This window comes from Alligator mississippiensis, chromosome 4, assembly GCF_030867095.1.
Source record: "Alligator mississippiensis isolate rAllMis1 chromosome 4, rAllMis1, whole genome shotgun sequence".
NCBI classification, from domain to species: domain Eukaryota; kingdom Metazoa; phylum Chordata; order Crocodylia; family Alligatoridae; genus Alligator; species Alligator mississippiensis.
The window spans coordinates 88776671-88796058 of NC_081827.1; the positions used below are offsets into that span (position 1 = coordinate 88776671).

General features: G+C 49.4%; 1 long non-coding RNA gene across 1 annotated transcript in view; it reads left to right on the plus strand.

The window, feature by feature from the left end:
* Nucleotides 1-19388, plus strand: part of LOC109281527 (uncharacterized) — a 32768-nt gene that overhangs the window by 12355 nt on the left and 1025 nt on the right. The window lies entirely within an intron of this gene.

A 19388-nucleotide genomic window follows, 5' to 3' on the forward strand; every position in this document is an offset into this window, starting at 1 on the left:
TGGCATACTGTGTTTTCCCAAATGAATGCCAGGTTCCCTCATCCTTTAGTTAAAGTTACCTTTGTTACACTCTCTCTCTCTCGCTCTCTCATTCCTTGTGAGTAGAAACTGTAAGTGCCCAGGGCAGGTGGGATGATCCCCTAAATTCTGGGTCAGGGCTCAAGCCAATTATTTGTAATTTTACCAAGAAGCTCTAAATACTGAAGCCAGCCATTGCTGCCAATATGCCTGGCAGAGGGTTACGTGTGCATCTGCAGTGAATTATATGGAGCAACTCCAGCTGATGGGTATAAATACTTGTTTCTCAGTGTAGTGCTGGCTCATGTTGCTGCAAGCTCCTTGAGCCTGCAAAGCAAGCAAATGAAGCTGGAAGAAATCATAGTCATGCCAGCTGGAAGACAGTGGAGAGTTTTCCAGCAGAACATCTGCTGCCCATCTTGTCCCTTGGTCTGCTCCATCTGCCCTGGGCTGACAGAATGCATCTCCTTCAGTTTCTGGCTGACTAGAGATGGCAAGATCGCCGAGGCCTGTGGAATAGCCTGGAGCCTGCCTAGGAATATTTGAAGCCAGTAAGGTCTCCAGTGACTGTATCCTGTTCAGCAAATTTTTCTATCCTAAGGCTCTCATGCCACATCATAGACTGTCCATACAGGCGTACATGAAGAAAGCTGCTGCTGCCAGAGACTTTCCTTCAGGTGACTACCAGACCAAAGGGCTTTCTGATCTTAAATTGGAAGTTATCACAGGGTGGGACATTCCTTTAAGAGGATGGGCCTCACCCTTCTTGTGACTACTGTACTTACTTGCATATCATACATCGTTTTCCTCAAAAATTAGTCTTCCGAAATTGTGGTGCATGTCTTGAGGAAGCCGATTTTCTCCCCAGACTAGAAGCAGATTTGCTGTACACTTTGATTCCTTCTCCACTAAAAAATTAAAACCAACCAGATGGCAGCAGCAGTGGCATTTTTATTCAGGCAGCTGAGAAGTCAGTTGTCGTACTGGCTCATTGCTCTTCACTCCACAGATGTTAATAACAGTCTCCTTTTTAATGGTCTTAATATTCTACTAATGAAAATAGCCTTTCTTCTGACAGTTTTGCTGTTAGCTGCTCCTGCTCTCTCTCCTCCTATTTCACAGCCCTACAAACTGTTTTTAGCTCTTGTCAAATTTGTAGATCTGCAGGGAGTGCCACGTGCATGTATATACATATGGCCACCAGGCAGCCTGGAGAGCATCTCTTGCAGGTAAATTGGGGGCGGGGAATTGAGGCCCCCATTGGGAGAGAGTTGGACAGGGCTGTGGCTGCTGCCCAGGCAGCTGGTGCCTGGGGCTTGGAGCCTGGGCCTACAATGCATGGCCACAGAGCCTCAGTGGGGAGTGGGACAGGGCCACAGACAGCTCATCTTGTGGGTGGGGGGTTGGGGCCAGCTCCATGTCACTGTGCTTAATCTTGGGAGAGCTGGAGGAACCTGTGCCCCCAGATCTGTGTGTGGGGAGGGCGCAGACTGCAAGCTCAGTCTCCCCACCCTGCTGCCCTCCTCTGGGGCCCCCGCAGCCCAGTGTGTACAATCCGACACTGCAGAGAACAGTGGGATCGTGCAGGGAAGCTGCTTGCTACTGCGAGCTCTGCACTGCATCCCCTGCGCATGTGGTAACAGCAGAGGCAGTGCTGCAGGGTTGTGCCCCTCACTGCTGCTGCACACACAAAGGCACCAGGGCAGCACAGAACTTGCAGCAGCAGCAAGGTGATCCTTGCGCAGCCCCACTCTGCCTTGCAGTGCTGAGTTGCATGCACTGGGCTGCAGATGCCCCAAGGGAGCCTGAGCTCACAGCAGGCAACCTCTGCCCACCCCTGCCCTGTGCACAGATCTGGGAGACACGGGTCCCCCCCTGCTCCCCTCCCTGGCAGTGCACAGAGTGCCAGGGATCCAGCTCCACCCCCTGCCCAACTCCGCAGTAGGCAGGCAGCACAGGGGGAGCCAGGTTCTGCTGTGCTGCAGCAGCCACCGCTTCCTGCCAGGGGCAGGGGGCTGTGGACCTGGGTCCTTGGTCCTGTAGCCCTGGCAGCTGGGGACTCCCTCCAGCAGGGCTGGGGGGAGGGGGTGGGAGGGGCACCAGCAGGGTTGGGAGGGCTGTGGAGGGGGAGTGAAGGGCTTTTAATTTTAATCACAGATTTTTATCAAAGAACTTGCAATTTTTTATTTTTTTTTTTATCAGGGAAAACCAAAATCCCTGCTTATTAGTAGAGCCTGATAGATTAGAGAACACCTACCTGATAGATTAGAGAACACCTACCACAACAATCCCCAAGGTGAAACAGGCAGAGAACAGCTTTAAGGATCCAAAGGGGGTTTAGATATAAAGCAGGAACTGAGCTGCTCTGTACTGCCAGGACTAGGGTGTGGACAGAAGCAAGACTCTGAGCACCTGGGGAAATGTAATGTAAAAAACATGGGCCCCTCCAGAGTCAGGCACCGGCTGAATGGGTTTTTGAGACTTCAAATTTGATGCAGGTACCTGGAGTGTGAGTTAGGCGGTATGGGCCTAAGCAGTATGATCAGTCTGGGCAACATCACACTGATTTTTAATCAGCATAGGAGGGGCTGCATCACCCTGTATGGGCACCACCAACTCAACTTGGGCTTTCTGCCTATTAGCTAACCTGCCAAACCTCACAATTGTTTCTCTAGATTCCTTAGTTTGGATGGACTTTGCTTCTCTATCCCGATTCCTTTTCTACGTAGGACCCTCCATTTGCCCGAGCTATTGGCCACCTAGGTTTCCACTTCCTCCAGCGGGAATGAGACCTACCTTCCTTAGGGCTGAAGTCTGAGCATAGGGATTCTCCTTCCTGGTCACTCACAGGTGTCCATTGATAGGCTGATGCTGAGTCCCAACTCAGAGGAGGCTGCACGGCTGCGAGGCGCCCAGAACAGCAGAGGTACCCGAGGGGACGCAGCAGTGCTGAGCCTGGAGCAGCGCTCGGGCTTCAGCCTGGACGAGCTGTATAGGCTGGCGCTGCGCTTCTTCAAAAAGATGGCAAAGCCTTTCATCTGACATATGAAGAAAAACTCAGATTTGTGGCTCTGCACAAGCAAGTTCTGTTGGGACCTCACAATCCTGATACTTGCCCTGAAGTTGGGCTGGATTTGATGTGCTGGAAAATGACAGAAGGAAAGAATGGGCTGCCCTTGGAAATATGTCCAAACAAGAAGCCATAGCAGAGTTTGTGAAGCTCTTAAGTAGATGTTGTCATCTGTTTTCAACATACATCACCTCCCAAAAGATTGAGAAAGAAGAGCAAGAAAGCAAAAGGAGAGAAGAGGAAGAACGAAGGTGCCATGAAGAGGAAGAGCAAGAGCATTTACAAAAGGAAGAAGAGGGAGTGGGCCATCCCACTGCTGACCCCTTAAAGGTACATTCCATATACCACACACAGCTCTGAGGATTTCTTCCCCAGCCTGAAGTTCCTCAAATCGGAGCGTGAATCTCTTCTGCTCTCTCTAGCCACAGCCATTTCTTGCCAGCAGGATCCCTGGAAGGTCTGAAAGATGCCAATCAATTAGTTGCCTGTTTTCCTGTGATCCCCCACTTAGGAATGGGCTTGTGTGGAAAGCAAACGGGCTAGAATGCCAAGGCAGCTACCTGTCCAGCTTTTGTGGCTGGTGCTTTAGGCTGCCTCTGGGAAACATATTTACAATCTCATTTGGCATTTCAGAGCTTCCTTTGCAGCAAAGCAGTGTTGCTGGTGTCTCAGACAGCATGGGAGTAGAAAGAGAGCCTCAGCATCAAGCCACAGAGGCTCAACTCACCTCTGTCATTACAGCAAGTCCATTTCCATGTCCCAACACAACATTACTGTTGACTTCTCTCAAGTCTATCTAAGCCCCTCTGGTCTACGTAAGACTAGGTGAGGTAGGTCAGGCTGGGAACTGCCTGGCAGTGTCATCTCATGTGCAGTGCTCCCAAAGGTTTATTGTAATAAATGTGGATGCTTTCCAGAAATGGCAGATGCTTTTATCCATGGAGGGACCTCAGGGGCCAAACTGTTTCCTGCTGCAAAACCACCACCAGGAAGGGAGTTGGTGCCAGGGATGAACCAGACACTGCCTCCAGCAATGTTTCTATTGGTAGAATGCTCCTCTGTCAACCTCCCCAGCCATGGTGCTCACAATAAAGCATAAAACATTTAGGATGTGATGCAGTCCCTGCTCAGGCTTGCTGCATTCTCTGTATCCCGGTACTGGGATTATACAGGCCCACTGCACTACAAATCTTCAGTTTCCCCATGGTACCTTTTTCCAATTTGGAATGGGCTGGCATGGTCCCTACCCTACTCAGGGGTCAGACTGGTGGGGACCTCCCATGCTAGTTCTAAGGGCATTGCCAGGATGTCTTCTCCCTGTTTATCTCCTACTGTTTTTGTCTGCTGCCAGTCATGAACCGCTGCAGAACAACCCCTTGTGATGTTGGGCCTGTAACTCTATCCTTTGCTGCAAGATCACAGTTCTGTTCCCAGAGAAGTGACTCCCTGATCTCAACCAGCAGAGGGCTCTGATGAACAGGTCTGGCACAGTCCTGCTGCCACAGGGCAGGGGTGCGCACACACCACCTCGTCCATCCCATCCATAATGCCTTTCTTCCCTGCTGATCTGGGTCAATAGAGCCCCAACTACAGCATTTCTCCAAGACAAAATTTTGTCCCCAAACATTCTGATATGAATATGTTTTGCCTTTGTCGGAAGCAGCCAAAACTCCCCGCCCCCAAAAACTCAACTCTCCAAAAGGCTTTAGAACAACTCACAACGAAGCAGTGGGAAGAGAAGGCTAAGGAGAAGCATTGCCGGGATGGGAGATTCAGACAGGGCGCTCCAATGAAACAGATGAGCGAGCTGCACTCTCACCTCATTCTGTGGAAGATCCCAACCCTGCTGCTGCCACAAGTGAACTAAGAAAATCTGTGCAGATTGTGAAGTTACCCAGAAAGAGGTTAAGCTTTAAGACCAAATAGATGAGACACCCTTACATGGACGGAAGCATAGCCTACCTGGTACCTCCTTCATCAGTGCACTTGCAGCCCCTGATGCCCCTTCCAAGAGAACAGAAATTACAGTTCTCTCTTGTTTTACACCTCATGCCATTATTTATGTCTGTGCAAAGTGGCCGTGAGATGCTTCCAAATGAGGTTGTAATGTTTTCACACTAAGTTTTCAATCATGCAGTGCAGGGGGGCAAGGCTTCCTAAAGGGAAAGGCAACAGCAGTTCAGGCCTTTGAAGCTTAATTGGTGCTTTTTTGAGATATTTTTGTCCAATCGCTACAATCCCTTACCCGAAGGAAGAGACCCATACTCCTATAAATCCATTAGTGTTTGCTCATTGACTGTTGTGGGGGTTTGCTTAGGTAGCCTCAAGGGACTGAGCTGCTGGTGGCTGCGGTGCTCAGGCCTTGAGGTTTCATGTCACTGGTCTGTTGACAGGCAAGTTGCTTAGCCAGCTCTTTTATTTCTTGATTTCAGTCTCTTTTCTCTTACTGAATACAGCCTGAATAGGCTGCTCTCTTCCTCTAGGCCTCAAGCTGCAGCAGGGGAAATTGAGGTTGAAGATTAGGAAGAACTTTCTATGAGAGTGGTCAAACACTGGAACACAAACCTACTACAGAAATTGTGAAATCTCTATCCATTGAAGTTTTGAAGAGCAGGTTAGATGGACACAAGGCTGGAAAGGCGTGGTCAGGGATAATTCTGTCTTGAGCAGGGGGCTGGACCTTGTGAGGTCCCTTCCAGCCTAACTTTCTTATGACCCTACTACCTACTTGAGTGCATTTTCCCAGATCCTCAAACTGTAAGTGTGACAGACTTACTCAAACTTTACTCACCTCTTGACCTTCTAGGTTTCCTGACCTGATCCCCATCCCTGGATTCTGCTTGAACTCTCCCAACTCCAGTTATGACCAAGTCCCTGTCCTTGATCCCTGATTAGTCCTCAGGTCTGGCCACACATGTCTCACACTGACACTAGTAGATAGAGTACCTGAAAATGTCAAGAACAACCTAAATTGCCACAGATAAAGCAGGGGAAAAGGACACTGACAGTGTCCTGCCACTACAAGGAGAGGCAGTAGCTTGTTAAAATATGCTTGAGAGATCCATGGAAGAGGACCATGTCTCCTGTTTCAGAGGAAAACAATACAGCTACAGTCAATGGGAATCTGACTGGGCACATATACACATGCATTAATGCACCTTTTCTAATGTGCATTAAATTTAGTACTTGTAATGTGAGATACTAAATTAATGGACATTAGGCTGCACTAATGTTCAATAGTGCATTTGCATGCTTTTTTAGTGATGCTTATAACGTGCAGTAGGCTATTTTACGCATTAGCATAACGTCACTTTTTTATGTGATGCTTTAATGCACAGTAAAATAGTCTATTGCACATTAAAGTTCATATGGAGACGCACCTACAGTGGCATAAAACCCCTTCCTGATCCAAACATGATGACCAATCTGACACTGAGTGGACTAGCAAGATCCTCTAGGTTGGGACTCAGCCCCATGTGGCAACCAAACAAAACTAAGAAGCATGTATAGACACATCCAGTGAGTGCATCTATACAAGATGTTTACTGTACAATTGGCTAATTAGCTGCACAGTAAATGTCACACACCTACATTTGTGCCCCTATTAGGATGGAGTAGATTAATTTATTCCACTGCAGGATAGTACTTGTAAATACACAAAGATTTTTACTCCACCGCAGGATAGTAGTTGTAAGTACTCATGCAAATAGTGAGTAAATACAAGTACTTTCCTACAGCAGAGTAAAATACTCCATGCTTCAGTATGAAGGCTGCCTGTTGGCCAGTCCCATGCTGAAGCACCCTCATGCCCCAGCCAGCCCCTCCATAGTGCATTGAGCCAGGGGGAGCAGCTCTGGGCTGGCAGGCTGATGCCCCCCCCTCCCACAGGCCTCCTGCCAGCAGGGGCTGCTCCCTCTCAGCTCAATGTGCTGTGCTCCCAGGCGCATGTGCAGACATAGCACCCAGGAGCAATAAGCTTCGGAGTTTATTCAAGTAGCCTAATAGCACGTGTAGATACGCCCAGTATGCAGAATTCTACTACACAGAATGCACGACACTAATAGAAAAGAACAAACTGGATTCAGATGGTGCAAGGATGCAGAGATCAAATTATTACATTGAAAAACATAACAGAAAGTCAGATAGAACAGACCTACATATTGAGGTACATATTGAGGGCTATAGATTGTACAGAAAGGACAGGTCGGGGAAGAAAGGGGGGGGGGGGTTGCACTTTATGTCAGTGAGCAATATACATCAACCCTCATCAAGACAGAATCCGAGGCTGAGGAAGTAGAAGGATTGTGGGTTAGGCTACATGGGGGGCAAGGAGAAAGGGATTTGGTGGTAGGGGTCTGTTACAGACCCCCACACCAAGGGGAAGAAATAGATGCGGGGCTCCTGAGGCAACTCTCGGAGACCATAAAAGCTAAAGAGGCGGTAGTCATGGGGGACCTAAACTACCCGGACATCTGCTGGGAGACGCAGACAGCAAGGTCCCATCGCTCACGCAGGTTTCTAACTTGTGTACAGGACCTCCACCTGACACAGGAGGTGTATGGTCCCACTAGGGGGAATGCCATACTGGATCTGGTATTGGCAACGGGAGATGACATGATAGGGGACCTCCAAATCGGTAGCTATCTGGGAGACAGTGATCACCTTATGATAGAATTCAACATAAGACGGCGAGTGGGTAAGTTAACTAGTAGGGTGAAAGTGCTAGACTTTAGGAAAGCTGATCTCATTGCACTCAGGCAATTAGTCAAGGAAGCACTGCAGAGTAGGAGTTTTGATGGGATGGGTGCCCAAGAAGGGTGGCTGTGCCTAAAGGAAACGATCCTTTGGGCACAAAGCAAGACGATCCCCGAGCGAGGCAAAAGAGGGAAAGGGGCCAGGAGGCTTCCATGGCTGACCAGAGAAATCCAGGGCAGCCTAAGGGCCAAAAGGGGAGCACATAAAAAGTGGAAACAGGGTGAGATCACTAAAGATGAATATACCTCCTCTGCTCGTGCTTGTAGGGAGGCAGTTAGGCGGGCCAAAGCTACCATGGAGCTGAGGATGGCAACCCAAGTAAAGGACAACAAGAAATTGTTTTTTAGATACATAGGGAGTAAAAGGAAGGCCCAGGGAGGAATAGGACCCCTGCTAAATGGGCAGAAGCAATTGGTGACAGATAGAGGGGACAAGGCTGAACTCCTCAACGAGTTCTTTGCCTCAGTGTTCCTAAGCGAGGGGCACGACAAGTCTCTCACTGGGGTTGTAGAGAGGCAGCAGCAAGGCGCCAGACTTCCATGCGTAGATCCTGAGGTGGTGCAGAGTCACTTGGAAGAACTGGATGCCTTTAAGTCGGCAGGCCCGGATGGGCTCCATCCGAGGGTGCTGAAGGCACTGGCCGACGTCATTGCAGAGCCACTGGCGGGAATATTCGAATGCTCATGGCGCACAGGCCAAGTCCCGGAGGACTGGAAAAGGGCTAACGTGGTCCCCATTTTCAAAAAGGGGAGGAAGGAGGACCCGGGCAACTATAGGCCGGTCAGTCTCACCTCCATCCTTGGTAAAGTATTTGAAAAAATTATCAAGGCTCACATTTGTGAGAGCCCGGCAGGACAAATTATGCTGAGGGGAAACCAGCATGGGTTTGTGGCGGGCAGATCGTGCCTGACCAACCTAGTCTCTTTCTATGACCAGGTTACGAAACGCCTGGACACAGGAGGAGGGGTGGATGTCATATACCTGGACTTCAGGAAGGCCTTCGATACGGTATCCCACCCCATACTGGTGAACAAATTAAGAGGCTGTGATGTGGATGACTGCACAGTCCGGTGGGTGGCGAATTGGCTAGAGGGTCGCACCCAAAGAGTCGTGGTAGATGGGTCGGTCTCGACCTGGAAGGGTGTGGGCAGTGGGGTCCCGCAGGGTTCGGTCCTTGGACCGATACTCTTTAATGTCTTCATCAGCGACTTGGACGTGGGAGTGAAATGTACTCTGTCCAAGTTTGCAGATGACACAAAGCTATGGGGAGAAGTGGACACACCGGAGGGCAGGGAACAGCTGCAGGCAGACCTGGATAGGCTGGACAAGTGGGCAGAAAACAACAGGATGCAGTTCAACAAGGAGAAATGCAAAGTGCTGCACCTAGGGAGGAAAAATGTCCAGCACACCTACAGCCTAGGGAATGACCTGCTGGGTGGCACGGAGGTGGAAAGGGATCTTGGAGTCCTAGTGGACTCCAAGTTGAACATGAGCCGGCAGTGTGACAAAGCCATCAGAAAAGCCAATGGCACTTTATCATGCATCAGCAGATGCATGACAAATAGGTCCAGGGAGGTGATACTTCCCCTCTATAGGGCGTTGGTCAGACCGCAGTTGGAGTACTGCGTGCAATTCTGGGCGCCACACTTCAAGAAGGATGCGGATAACCTGGAGAGGGTACAGCGAAGGGCAGCTCGTATGGTCAAGGGCCTGCAGACCAAGCCCTACGAGGAGAGACTAGAGAAACTGGACCTTTTCAGCCTCCGCAAGAGAAGGTTGAGAGGCGACCTTGTGGCTGCCTATAAGTTCATCACGGGGGCACAGAAGGGAATTGGTGAGTATTTATTCACCAAGGCGCCCCCGGGGGTTACAAGAAACAATGGCCACAAGCTAGCAGAGAGCAGATTTAGACTGGACATTAGGAAGAACTTCTTCACAGTTCGAGTGGCCAAGGTCTGGAACGGGCTCCCAAGGGAGGTGGTGCTCTCCCCTACCCTGGGGGTCTTCAAGAGGAGGTTAGACGAGTATCTAGCTGGGGTCATTTAGACCCAGCACTCTTTCCTGCTTATGCAGGGGGTCGGACTTGATGATCTATTGAGGTCCCTTCCGACCCTAACATCTATGAATCTACACTTTATTTTTCAACTTCGTGGACTGTGAAGAGATCTTAGACGCTATACACCAGAAAATCCTGTAATATAGTATAGCTATGGAAATTCCATCAAAATGCTTAACATTATTAAAGCTTTGCATGATGGCTTTAGCTGTAATGTCATAGTCAATGGACTGTCATTATCTTTCTTTGAAGTATCAACAGGGGTCCAAGGGGGTATGTTCTCACCTCTGCTGTTGCCCCTACCAATAAACTGGGTAATGAGAAACTGTTCAAGAGTAGCAAAGCACAGACATAAAATGGATGTTGACTGAACTGAAAGAACCAGCTTTTTCTGACAGTATCTGCTTTCTATTCAACAACAAAGTATACATGCAAATGAAAATGAACAGATTGAGCACAGGTGCAGCATTAGCAATCAACATCAGCACTAGCAATCGATGCCAATAATACAAAAACAGTAAGAATTAACAAGACTCACCAGAATGAATCACTAGTAACACTATTAGAAGCAGCAGCAACAAAATCAGCAAAACTACAGGAGAAGATGGCAATATCCAAAAATCACATACAAAGGCAAGGGCATCATTTATGCAACTGAACAACAGGTGGAAGTCAAAGTAGTAAAACACTTAAACAAAAATTAAACTATTCAACAGCAACATAAAACAAGTATTGATATATGGCAGTAGAAGCTGGAAGATGACAAAAAAGTCTTGGAAAGAGGGTGGAATTTTTTTATTTTATTTTTTTTTTTTACACAAGTTGTAAAAGAATTTTATAAGTTTTCTAGCCAAAAATTGATATCACAAAGACAGGCAGGAGATAAGATCAAGCAATAAATTTATTGAGTAGACTGGGGAAAACAGAAATGTGGTACTGGTCAGAACATGGTCCATTAGTGAATATTCAGACAAGTGCCTATGTATGTGCATGTGTAGTTGGTGCTATGTTGCAGCAACGCTTATTTATCTGGTTCTCTATTTACAACACTAGAATAAACACCTTTCTGTGACTGCCCATGATCTCTAGACCTTGGGGTACAACTGCCCTCTTGTGAAGAGAGACTTGGCTTGCTTTTTCAGCCATCTGATAGCCTGTGATCTTGCCTGCCATGCCTTGTTCTTCCAGTGGTTACAGGCCCTCAGCACAGTTGGGGAGAGGGGTGTCTCATATTTGCTCTCTGCCCAGGGGTCCCTGGGGCCTGCCTTGCCTAAAGGGCTTACCTACTTGTGGCTCCACACATACTGGCCAGTATTTCCATTAGCAGAGCTCCTACCTCTAGGCTGCCTCCTCCCTCACTACCTAGCCCCTGTGATCAGGCCTTTATATACTTGCGGGGGGGAGGGGGGGGGGCTGTTTTTGTTTTTTGGGTTTTTTTGTGGGGGGGAAGGGTGAGAAGAGACCTTTACCCAGGGCTGGCATCTTTGAAGGTACAGATCTTTATATGTAATAGGGATAGGGGTCTTCTACCGCACTCGCACGTTCACAGTCCGAGTGAACTTGTGGTTTACTTGGATTTAAAAGACTGGTTTTGTGGGTTTAATTTGTTAATAATCATGATGGAAATGTGTGTAAGTGAAGTTTGGAAGCACTTTGTATAATGGAAGTATACTGATTTCTAGCGTACACTATATAATTATATTCCAGGAATGTTGCCTAAGTTTCAATATCAACCTAAATTCTGCCTTCTTACTGTATGCTGGTACACGTTTGTGGAAGGCATATTGTGAGGAAAACTGGAACATTGAAATAAAAGCACCATGATGTACATACATAAAAGGAAGAATTTAGTTTTCACAGGTAACTAAATCAGGGATTTACCATTATTCAGACCTAAACTACATTTGTTTAACATATCTGCACAACTGCAAAAACCTTCCCAGCACCGTAACACAGGCTGCTGCTACCTGGGCAATAGGACAAGCCATTAGAAGAAAGCAGGAGACACTTATCACTGAAGGGGGAAGAACCTCTAAATAAAACATGCAGGATCACCAAGATGAGGAAGAGGGTGAGCTCAGCTTGGCTTGGAACTCTCCCCCTCCCCCTTCCCTGACAACTTCATGGTCAGAGCAAGGGGAGCTCAGGGCTCATGTGGTGGCCCTAGAAGACAGAGGAAAGGGGGCTACAAGTTTCAGGGAGGATAGAAAGGGCCACTAACACTAACGTGGATACTCCAACTCAGTGGAGTGGAGAGGTGGGACTGCCTTGCCCGAGTTTCTTTTCTCTCCTTAATCCATCACATGTCCTCACTGGTTCCTAGTGCACCTGCTGGTGCTGCTCTGGCCCAGGAGCTCTCCCTTAGATCTCTGGGATGAGTTGCCCAAACCACCAGCCAAATGGCAGTGACAGGCAGATCATATCTCAGCAACAGCTGCTGCAGTTTCATGAGGAATGAAACAAAAAGGCTTTCCCTGGGCTGAACAGAAGGCCCACTGCCAGCAGCACAGAGAAGAGCTTCTTAGAGCAGAACCCTCACATCTCCTTTAGGAAGCATGAGGCAGCAAAAATAAAAGCATTGCTATCAGCTGCTGCCCCTTCTGTAGGTAAAGGATTTCTGGCATGTAGTTAAAACCTCTCAGGAAACACCCAGCTGGACTTCAGAGGCCTAAATTGCTGCTGATTTGCCTTTTGTGCAGCCTTGGCCCCTGTATTCCATGAGTGGAAATGCAACGTAGAAGCATGGCTACCTCATCTGGCAGCACCTCACAGCCACATGGCATAGACATGAATAATGGCATCAGGTATAAACAATGGAGAAAAGTAATTTCTCTTGCCTGAGAGACAACAAGGGCTGTAGGCACACTGAGGAAGGCAGTACCAGGCTGCACATCTGTCCACGTAAAAAGGTACCAGGCTGTGCTTCTGTCTGTGCTTCTGTCCCAGCCCTCCCCTCCCCCTGCAACCCAGAGCAGGGATAGGCCAGGTGTCCTGACTTGTAGCCATGCCTCTGCTTGCCAGCCCTCTAGTGATAAGTCAGAGCTGTTCAGGCAAGAAATAGTATTAATCTTTAAAGTGTGACTACTTGCAGCACATTCCAAGGTTAACACCACTGAATATTTCACAGATTTAGTATGGTCTAAGTGTAATGTGTAACTTCATCCCAGAAAACTTTTCACTAAAGGAAGAGGGAACCCAGCATTCATTTGGGAAAATAGCATACCGAGAGTAAATAAGTCACCCATCCCAACAATATCTTGGACCATAGTCCTCTGCCTCAGATTCCTCACCCCCTAGGGAGACTGGCCAGTGGACAAATGTCACTTTGAAATGTCATACACCACTCTTTCCCCCTCCAGTGCACTCACACTCATGGTTTACTGTCAGTGTTATGGGAAGTCCCATAGCCCAGGAATGCACTTGGACATGTCTATCTCCAGTCCCAGGGGGAGTCTAATCTGGCTTTAGTGAATGGATACCTAGCTCTTGCCTAGTGCCATCCAGTCTTACTGTAGCTGTGTGGTAATCTCTGCATTCATCCCACTGAATCTGAAGGCACAGCCACCTGATGACTCCAGCTCTATAGCTACCGTCTGCAACTCCAGACCTGAAGTTTAACCAGGTTTTCAAAGGAAGATTCAATTAAGCACCTGTTGCAGAAGCAACTCCCAATTATCTGTCAACCTGTACAATCCATGCCCACATACTCCTATATGGCCAGTCCACAGGCTTATGGTTTTAACCACTGTCATAACCAAAGCCCCAAAGATGTTTTACAAGGCATTGATTACAAAAATAGGTTCCCTGGAGCTGGAAGGCATTGATGTGCACCAATTGCTGGGGGCAAGAGGAGGAAGGGGGAGAGAAGCCAGGAACCAGGCACCAGATCCTGCCCGTAATCCAGCTGCCTGTGCCTTTGGTTTGCTGAGTTTGGGGTATGTGCTCTGAGAAGCTGGGAGTGGTTGCCGATTGCTGAGTGATTGCTGCCTGGGCCTGACAGAAGCCCTAATGAGGGGGCAGAGCCAGCCCAGGCCCATCAGGGTATAAAAGGAGTCTCCCCAGGTGACCAGGGAGCCAGTGAACAGGGGCTACAAACAGGGTAAGCAGTTTGCAGGCAGTTCACAGGCCAGTTCATGCTTCCCTTCCCTTCCCTGCCCCCCCCCTTTTTTTTTTTTTTGAGGGGCAAGCCTTTCAGCTTGGTGAGAAGAAGCAGGATAAAAAGGAACCCTTTGGGGCCAATGAGCAATAAACAGGGCACCTTCCAGGCAAGTTTGCTAGGGAAGGTCTGCTTGGAAGAAGAGCAGTAAGAGAGAGAAGGCAGATTAAGAGACCCAGGGAAATGGCTGGAGGATGTTGCAATGCCAGAGCCACTGCCACTGGCACCATCTCTGCTTGCAACTGTGAGGTGTCTGTCCAGGCAGGACCGCACCATCAATGCTTCCAGCCAGGTCCAGGTTTGGCATTGTAGGGACTGCAGCTTGCAGGTTCCTTCTAGTGACGACCAAGTCAGGGAGTGCCTGAGCAGCGCGTCTCAGGGAACAGGCAAGAGAACAACAGGAGGAGGGGGCAAGGCTCTGAAGCATCCTCCGGCATGAGCACTTCATTGATTTGATGCTAGAGGAAACCCCCGGGACTATGGAGGAACAAATGCCAGATGCAGAGCTAGAGAAGAGAGAGGACATGAATACACCCAAAAGGGTGGAAGCTGGAGGCTTGTGGCTTCTGGCAGCAAGCAGAGATCTTCACTTCCACCTGCAGTGGTCTGTCTGGAGAACAGATATGTGACTCTAGCAGCAGAGGGAGAAGCACATTCAAAGGGTGGAGGAAGACAGGCCAGGCCCTCACCAAAGTGGGAAGGATCTAGACAACTGCCACCAAGAAGAAGTGACAGGTGATGGTGGTTGGTGGCTGCCTTCTGTGGGGAATGGAGACATCTGCTGACCTGACCTGTTGTCTTGGGAGGTCTGCTGCTTGCCCAGAGCCCAGATCCGAGATGTCAAGGAGGGACTAATGAAGCTCATTTGGCCCTCTAACTACTACCCCATGCTGTTCATCCATGTGGCCACCAATGATACTGTCAGGGGAGACCCTAAGCATATCAAAAGTGGCTACACAGCTCTGGGTACCAGGGTGATGGGGTTTGGGGCTCAGATTGTGTTCTCATTAGTCTTTCCAGTCAAGGGAAAGGGCCCAGGTGGGAGCAGGTACATCCAGCAGATCAAACACCTGGATGCACAGGTGGTCGCCAGCAGGGCTTTGGCTTCCTTCAACCATGGGATGTTCTTCCAAGGATTGCTGGGAAAAGACGGGATCCACCTGACAAAGAGAAGGAAAAGCAAGCCTGTCTGCAAAGATGCTAACTTAGTGAGGAGGGCTTTGTACTAGGTTCACCAGGGGATGGAGACCAAAGCCCTGAGAAATGGAGAAGCAGGAGGCCTGGAGGAAGAGGAAGCAGGAGGGGGCAACAGGGGATACTTCCTGAGAAATCGGGGCAATCAACTAGTTACCGCAGGTGCCTGTACACAAATGCACGGAGCCTGGGAAACCAGCAGGAAGAATTGGAAGTCCTTGCACAGTCAAGGAACTATGAGGTGATTGGACTAACAGAGACTCAGTGGGATAGCTTGTGTGACTGCAGCACTGACATGGATGGGTACAAACTGTTCAGGAAGGACAGGCAGGGCAGAAGAGGAGGAGGAGTTGCACTTTATGTGCAAGAGCCATGTGTTTGCTCCAAGCTCCAGTATGAAGCTGGAGATGGGCCTGTTGAAAGTCTCTGGGTTAGGGTCAGAGGGGAAAGCAACAAGGATGATGTTGTGATGGGTGTCTGCTATAGACCATCAGACCAGGGGAAGTGGTGGGTGAGGCTTTCTTCAAACAGCTAGCAGAAGTTTCCCAGTCACAGGCCCTGGTTCTCATGGGGGACTTCAATTACTCTAGCATCTGCTGGGACAGCAATACAGCAGTGCACAGGCAATTTTTGGAGAGTTGGGGACAACTTCCTGGTGCAAGTACTGGAGTGGCCAACTAGGGGCCATGCTCTTCTTGGCCTGCTGCTCACAAACAGGGAAGTATTGGTGGGGAATGTAGTAGTGGATGGCAACTTGGGCAGCAGTGACCACGAGATGATTGAGTTCAGGATCCTGAGGGAAGGAAGGATGGACAGCAGTAGAATAAGGACCCTAGATTTTAGAAAAGCAGACACTCATTCAGGGAACTGATGGGCAGGATCCCCTGAGAAGCCAGACTGAGGGAGAGAGGAGTCCCGGAGAGCTGGCTGTACTTTAAGGAAGCCATCCCAATGTGCAGGAAGACTAGCAAGTATGGGAGAAGACCAGCTTGGTGTAGCAGGAAACCCTTTAGTAAACTAAATAACAAAAAGCTTGTAAGTGGAAACTTAGACAAATAACTACGGAAGAATATAAGAGCATTGCTCAGGCGTGCAGGGATAAAGTCAGGAAGGCCGAAGTGCAATTGGAATTACAGCTAGCAAAGGATACGAAGGGTAACAAGAAGGGTTTTTCTACAAGTATGTCGGTAGCAAGAGGAGGATCAGGGAAAGTGCGAGTCCCTTGCTGAATGGGGGAGGCAACCTTGTGACAGAAGATACAGAAAAGGCTGAAGTGCTCAATGCCTTTTTTGCCTCAGTCTTCACAGATACTGCCAGCTCCCAGACTACTGCACCTGGCAGCAGTTTGGGGAGGAGGTAAATAGCCCTCAGTGGTGAAAGAAGAGGTTAGGGACTACTTAGAGAAGCTGGACGTGTACAAGTTCATGGGGCCAAATGGGATGCACCTGAGGATGCTGAGAGAGATGGTTGATGCAATTGCAGAGCCAGAAAGGGAAAAAGGAGGATCCAGGAAACTACAGACAAATCAGCCTCACCTCAGTCCCTGGAAAAATCATGGAGCAGATCCTCAAGGAATCCATTTCTAAGCACTTGGAGGAGAAAAAGTCGATTAGGAACAGTCTGCATGGGTTCACCAGGGGCAAATCATGCCTGATCAACTGACTGTCTTCTATGATAAGATGAGTGACTCTGTGGATGTGGGGAGACTGGTGAATGTGGTGTACCTTGATTGTAGCAAGGCTTTTGATAGAGTCCCCCACAACATTCTCCCAGCCAAGCTAAGGAAATATGGGCTGAATGAATGGACTGTAAGGTGGATAGAAAACTGACTCGAGCATCAATTAGAGAGTAGTAATCAATGGCTTGAGGTCTAGCTGACAACCAGTATCAAGTGAAGTGCCCGAGGGGTCAGTCCTGGGGCCAGTTTTGTTCAATGTCTTCATCAACAACCTGGAAGATGGCATAGAGTGTACCCTTAGCAAGTCTGCAAATGACACCAGACTGAGGGGACTAGTAGATATGATGGAGGGTAGGGCTGGGATTCAGAGTTACCTAGACAAATTGGAGGACTGGGCCAAAAGGAATCTCCTGACATTCAACAAGGACAAGTGCAAAGTCCTGTGCTTAGGATGGAACAATCCCATGCACCAGTGCAGGCTGGGGGCTGACTGGCTAGGAAGCAGCTCTGTAGAAAAGGGTCTGGGGGTTATAGTGGACAATAATCTGAATATGAACCAACAGTGTGCCCTTGTTGCCAAGAAGGCTAATGGCATACTGGCCTGCATTGATAGGAGTGTTGCCAGCAGATCAAGGGTAGTGATTATTCCCCACTATTTAGCACTGGTGAGGCCACATCTGGAGTGCTGTGTTCAGTTTGGAGTCCCCCACTACAGAAAGGATGTGGACAAGTTGGAGAGTCCAACAGAGGGCAGTGAGGGAGCTGTGAGGGATATGACTTCTGAGGAGAGGCTGAGGGAGCTGGGCTTATTTAGTCTAGAGAAGAAAAGACAGAGGGGATTTAATAGCAGCGTTCAGCTACCTGAAGGGGGGTTCCAAAGAGGGTGGAGCTAGACTGCTCTCAGTGGTGGCAGATGCCAAAACAAAAAGCAACGGTCTCAAGTTGCAGCAAGGGAAGTTTAGGTTAGATATTAGGAAAAATTCTCACCAGAAGGGTAGTAAAACACTAGCACACGTTACCCAGAGAGGTGGTAGAAGGTGCATCCTTGGAGGTTTAAGACCTGGCTAGACAGCTTTGGCTGGGATGATATTAGAGGTATTGGCTGATACCTGCATAATGCAGGAATCCTGGTTTTCTCTGTTCAAAGAATTTGGGATATTTTATTAACTCCTCCCCTCCCTGGCACTTTTTTCTGCAATTAAACTGAAAAATCCACATTTTTGTGCAACTAAAATGAAACACCACTCTAGATACAGGTATCAGCTGAACATAATATTTTATTGATATATTTACAATGTTAAAGCAATTTGGAAGCCTACCAGTGCTTCCATCATTAAAATGAAATTAATTCTAAATACCTATATATTTTGGCATTTGATTTTGGGTTTGTTTGTTTGTTTGTTTTATCATGGAATATCAGAGCTCCCCCTTTTCTCACCAGGACACAGGTCCAGCTTTGGCTGTCCCTGCTGCTGCTTTGTGGCACTGAGCAGCCCTGGTATACTGTTGCATCTCACTCCCAACCCATAGCCCCCTGTCCCCTCTGGTGCCCCTCATTATCAACCCACAGCCCCCTGGCCCTGCCAGTGCCCCTCACCCCCAGCCCACAGCTGCCTATCTCTGCCAGCCATGCTGGTGCCCCTCACTACTGACCTGCAGCCCCCTGCCCCCCTAGCCCAACTGCCACCTGGCCCATGCAGACTCAGAGGATAGTAGTCTGTGGGGATGTGACAGGGCGGCCTCCAGCACAAGGTGCATGCAATGTACTTCATGAGGAAATACAGGCAGAGGCTGGGGCACCACACACTGCCCCACACTGCTGGCTAGGGCTGGGGCGCGATGGGGAGGACCAGCGCTGCACTCCACAGCAGCAGCATGAAGCAGAGTGCGGGCTCTGGCTATGCCGTGGGCAGGAGGAGGGCAAGAGGCTCCACGCAGTCTCCGTCCTGCCAGGGCTGGAGTGCTACAGCTGCAGTAGCTCTAGCTCATGTGGGCAGTGGTGGAGCGAGTCTGGCCTCGGCACAGGCTGGAGGGAGGAGGAAGGGATGCCAGTGGCCCCCCGCTCCTCCCCGGTGGGGGGAGGCTCTCATGCTAGGCCAGGCAGCTTTGCCACAGTCCACCTACCCCTCCAGGCAACACTGCACAGCTGCCTTGCCCCTGAGACACAGGCATTGGCCCCTGGCACTGCTGGCCTGTCCACGCAGCTCCCCACTACCCCCAAAGGACCTCCCACTCCCCCTTCCCCTGCTGGAGGGGCAGGCACCTATAGGTAGGCCCCACTGGCAACAGTGTGGAGCTGGGCTTGCCAGCAGCATCAAGTGTTGCCTCAGACCCCCCTGCCCCGCTGCAGCCCCGGCACCCAGACACCTTCCCCCAGTCCTGGCAGGCACCTGCCCCACACCTGCACATCCCTTCCAAACATGTATGCACATACAGCCCCCCCGGGCACTCCCCAAGCCCA